The sequence below is a fragment of the Stegastes partitus genome, unplaced genomic scaffold (assembly GCF_000690725.1).
Source record: "Stegastes partitus isolate 25-593 unplaced genomic scaffold, Stegastes_partitus-1.0.2 Scaffold199, whole genome shotgun sequence".
NCBI lineage: Eukaryota > Metazoa > Chordata > Actinopteri > Pomacentridae > Stegastes > Stegastes partitus.
In genome coordinates, this window is record NW_007577930.1 from 256,363 (window position 1) to 261,721 (window position 5,359).

The window sequence follows — 5,359 nt, forward strand, 5'->3', positions numbered from 1 at the left end:
AAAAAAAAAACACAATAAAGTTACCAAACATGAGTTATTAAATCTTCAACTGTTGTTCACACTCATTATTTTCTTGGCCTGAGGTGGGCGATACATTTTACAAGAGGCTGGTGAGCGTTATCTTTTATGAGATTTTACTTTAAATTTATCCCAGGCATGTTTTAACTGTCTGGACGCTCACCAGAAATCTGCTCAGCCTCTTCACGGTCAAATATGCCTTCTATATTGTCTTTATTTTATCCCTTTTGCGAGGACGTCGTACATTCGCTGTGTCCTATGAGCTCCTCGATAAGTTGCCGTAACTTGCGGACTCGTGCTTCAAGTCCAACATCAACAAAAAGTGTGGAGAAGAGGACCTTTAAATACCCCATAATAAGGATCAGAACCATTTCTTGGAATAGTTTCTGTTAAGCTCCGCTGTAGTAACAAACTGAGGGGGAGTCTGGGGGTGTTGGGAGGGTGGCTCTGCATTGCCGAGAAATCCTCTTAAATCGGATTTCCAGATAAAACTGTAAGCAACACTCAGGATTAGTCGAGCACTGAGGCGTAGGGATGAACAAATGCGATTAAGCATTTACATAAATGGCTTTTTGATAGAATTTTTGTTCTTTTAGAAAAGGCACTTTGAATAAATTAGATTTGTTTCTGTTAATTATAATGTGTCAGTCCTTGTCTGACCTCCGATACACAGTCGCATTAAGTACAAACTCCTCAACACTCCAATCCTCACGACCCAATCCTTGGCTACAGTTTGATTTATAACATCTTTTTTTTAATGGACTTAATTGATTAAGATTTAACTTTTCAAAGGTTGTTTGGAGTTCAGGGTGATATAATGGTTATTTTTGCCTCAAACCCTGGGCAACGGACATCAGCCAAAGATAATGCACCTCACAAAGCGATCCCTTCTAATGGCCAGTTCATGGTTTCCTCATGATACGGACACGCTGTTGTACCCAGAACTCACACTGCGGTAGGAACACAGGTATCAGCTTAGTAATGGCCTAATGCAAAAGACAAAAGGATCAACAATGGGGGATGGATACAGCAGCTGATGGCTTTATCTCCTGTGGTGTATCATGGTTGACGACAAACAATGCAGAACTTTGTTATGTAGTAATGGTAGAACCCAGAACCACCATGAAATACTAGGTTGAGATAGACGTGATTATACGTTTTGTCCCGTATCAGATGACAGCAACTGATGCTTGTATGCCCCAAAACATTTCAAAGAAAAGTAGCCTATCAGATTTTGTAATTGAACCTTCTCTTGCATTATCTGACAGCTTTGTGTGTTCCATAACCAATCGAAAGAAGGAGGGTTTTTTTTTTTTTGCGGGCAACATGGCAAACAGATTGAAGGTCAGACAACTCAAACTGTCCTCTTCAGACAATCTGCAGCCACTTCAGTCAAGAGTATTGCACAAAGAATATTGTATGAAGCCTTTAAGAGACAATGAACTTTAAAATATATATTTCTACATAAGAAACTTTGCATATATTTTAAAATCTGTGTGCTACTTCGTGGCGAAAAGGCTAGCGTCCACCACTGAGGTCATGTGATTGCCTGCCGACCTTGGAGATTCCATCTCGCCTGCATCCAGGTTTCTGCCACTGCACACCATTGTTTTCTGATATTCTTGCATCTACGAGTCCACGGCACCTACTTCCTGATGACCGTAACTATAGTTGACCGGGTCTGTTATGTCTCTCGGTGAAGTCAAGGCAGGAATTTTTGAATCCATGATGTCTTGATCTGACACAGTAAAAACTATGGTGTCGTTTAAACCCAGCACAGGAGGACTTCTAGTAGCAATTTCAGTTCATTTTACAATGCTGAGGGTAAACTGTGATGTAGAGCTGCAACAATTAATTAATTACTTATTTGTCAACTACTAAGCTATTTTATAAATTAACCAGTTTTTAGTACTTTCTCCAGAAAAAAAGTCAAAATCTTTGATTCCAGCCGCCATATTTCATGGTTTCTTTAATCGTCTATGACAGTAAACAGACAACTCATGTCATCTATAGACCAAACAGCTAAATGATTTTTCAAGAAAACAATTTACAGATTCAACGACGTATCACATATCCAGGTCTGCAAGGGATGCAAGTAATACTGTGTCTTTTGGTCCATCAGATGTCAGATACTGAAAGGTCTCGTACATGTTCCAAAATGACAATAAGTTTTCTTTTAATGGCTAAAACAGTGTGTTGTTGAGTAGATAACAGGAATGTCAGCCGTATGCAGGTTTACCACTGGAGCTGTGAAATGTCGCACACAGAAGAATCCTTATTAGACCATCGGTATTTATTGTGTCTGATTTGTTCCACCGCTTATACGTTATTGAGTATTAGCGAGTTCTCATAGTTTCAGGAACCGAGAGCCAAACGGAGCAACAGTGCCAGTAAAAGCCTCTCTGCGGTGGATGAGCCTCGATTCCTGGAAGTCTATTCAGAGAGCTGGTCAGGGGTCTGTGAGTGGGAGGTGGCCCACAGAGGACCAGAGATATGTATTAGATTTAATATTCAAGCAAAGTTGATCTTATATGCAAAAAATTCCAAGCATGTCATATTTTGTCAGCATCATGCAACGCTCAAGCCTAAGCTGAAATACTACTTTGGTGGTTTGGCAGGAAGCGGGGGATCCATAACTGCCTTTAAATGAAGTAATCCCCGCAAACAGTGTTGTTCAATTAAATGAATAAATGCAAAGTCCAAAAAATAAAAATAAAATTTCATTATGTGATTCCCAGACTGGTTTAATGCGATTGTGGTTGAGGAGGCGCCTCGTGTCATCATGGATGACAGAGTGAGTGACATCAGAGACGTCTCCTCCTTCACATGCAGTCTGAAGACGTTCGCAGACGGAGCACAAGGAGGAGCATCGTTTCTGGATCGTTTCTGGATCAGCAGAGAAGTCAGCAGCCCTGGCGGGAGGCCCTCGGCCGGGCGCTCTTTGTGTCCCTGCTCGGTGTTTGGGCTGAAGCCAGGGCGGCTGCCATCACGCCCACATGACCAGACCGACTCATAGAGTCGCTGTAGCAACTGCAACCCAGAGCACAGGGAGGAGGCAGCGGTCAGCTTTGCACCCACTGCTGCTGGCATAGTCTGGAGAAAGTCACAGGTTGCTATGGTGACAACCCAAGTCATGGTGATTACTATTATTTTGAACTGGATGCTAAATGTTTAACTTTGAAGCCAACACTGACGAAACGGAAGATGTAGCTGCTAATGAAGATCATGTGATGTCACTGAAAGCTGCAAAACAGTCACCAAATGGGTAAATACTACTAGCTAAATATACTGTTGTAAGTACATATGGGAAACGTCCATACATCACACCGCTTAATCCTCACTAGGGTCGTAGGGGGCTGGAGTCTATCCCAGCTGACTTAGGGTGAAGGCAGGAGACACCCTGGACAGGTCACCAGTCTATCACAGGGCTACACTTAGAGACAGACAACCAAGCACACTCACATTCACACCTACAGACAATTTGGAATCACAATTAACCTCAACATGTTTTTGGACTGTTGGAGGAAGCCGGAGAACCCGGAGAGAACCCACGCTGCACGGGGAGAACATGCAAACTCCACGCAGAACGATCCCTGGCGTCTTCACTGGGACACGAACCACGGACCTTCTAGTTGCAAGGCGACGGTGCTAACCACCGAATGACCTTGCAGCTCCATGTATAAATACATAAGTACATATGGGAAACAAATTAAAGAGAATCCCTGAACCCTTGAAAAGTGAGGGGATCTGGTGGCTCTGTTATGTTGTGGGGGGCATGTTGATGGTCCTGTAGAGGGAAGGACCACTGCAGGTCAGTACACAGTTGTTTTAAGTGATCACCTTTATCCCATGATGAAACGTTTTTATTTTGAAGGAAGTGGTCTCTTCCAGGATGACAAAGCCCCCCATCCAGAAAATGCCCATACTGAGGAGACGAATGCTCAGTAAAATGAAGAACATTGATGTCAGAAGACTAAGGATAGTTAGACACCAAGGGAAAAAATCAGTTCAGTTGTCAAGAAGTGACAATGTCATGTTCCACTGGCTCAGGTGATGTACAGGCTAAAATCTGTCACTACTTTAGGGTTAAAAGTGGTTTTAAACAAAAAACTCCTACAAAGGTACTCTGGGTTTGGATGGCTACACTTGTACATGTACAAATGTGTTTGTCTAACGTCCTACAGCGCTGACGTTGACTTCTGTGTTCCTGACGATGGGTCACTGAACGATACAATGAGCATGAAAATGATCCCATGACCTCCACAGCCACCAGATCTGAACCCAACTCAACACTTCAGAGATTTTGGACCAGTTTGTTGGACACCACTCACCATCACCAAATGAGGGAATATGTTTTAAAAGAGCGTTGTTCATCCTTCCAGTGGAGTACAGAGACTTGGAGAATCAATGCAAAGAAGCACTAAAGCTCTTCGGTGGACATGTGGAGGTCTAACACTGTGACTATTTCCTTTTTGCCACCTGCCTGCATACACTGAAGTCTCCTGTGTGATGCTTTTCTGTCATTCTGAAATAAAAGGCTGTATTAAAAGCAGGAAATCAGAAAAGAAGCTAACAAATACAAATAAATAAATCTATACAGAAATCTAAACCCTTCTGTCCAAACCATGTCTGGATTAACCTGTTTGGAGGCCCCGGGGGCAAAAGAAAAATCTGTCGGGCCAGTGTCCAAGTTTCCGTCTGGCATAAAGCACGTAGCAGACTGGAGATAGCAGCGTTGTTATGGTTGGTTTCCAGTCATCCAACAGTAGAGCACTCCGGGTTTTCTGTACGTCAGTCAGCTTGTGGCATGTTGATAAAAGTGAACCGCCGGTAGATCACTGGTGGAGGAATGTGTTGCAGTATCTGTGTGTATATGCTAAGTAGGGGGTTTAAAAAGTGCTTGTTAGCAGGTCAGGGTGCTGTTGGTCCATTTAAGCGCTTGTACAAGATGCTCAGCCACCATAAATCATAAGATACAAGAAGAGCCGGATAACACTGTGCGATGAAAAGAATTTATTTCTAAAAATCGACTTTCTGCGAAACAAGAAACAACTGCTACAGCTGCACCTAATGGTTTCTCTCACCATCTGTCATTCTCCAGATTTTTGCTGTTTGACATTTCTGTAAAACATCAGAAAAATGCACAGCGCCATGCATACGTTCCACAAAGTGACGTTCCGACACGTCTGCTGCTCGTCAGAGGGGAAACACAACAGCTGTTTAAGAGGCTGGAGCCACAAACTGATCTACATTTTTGTCTGATGAAGAAGAATTGTTGCAGATTAGTGGTCCTAAACAGCCTTATTGATCTCAAACAGCCTTTAGAGACCACGTGTGTCTT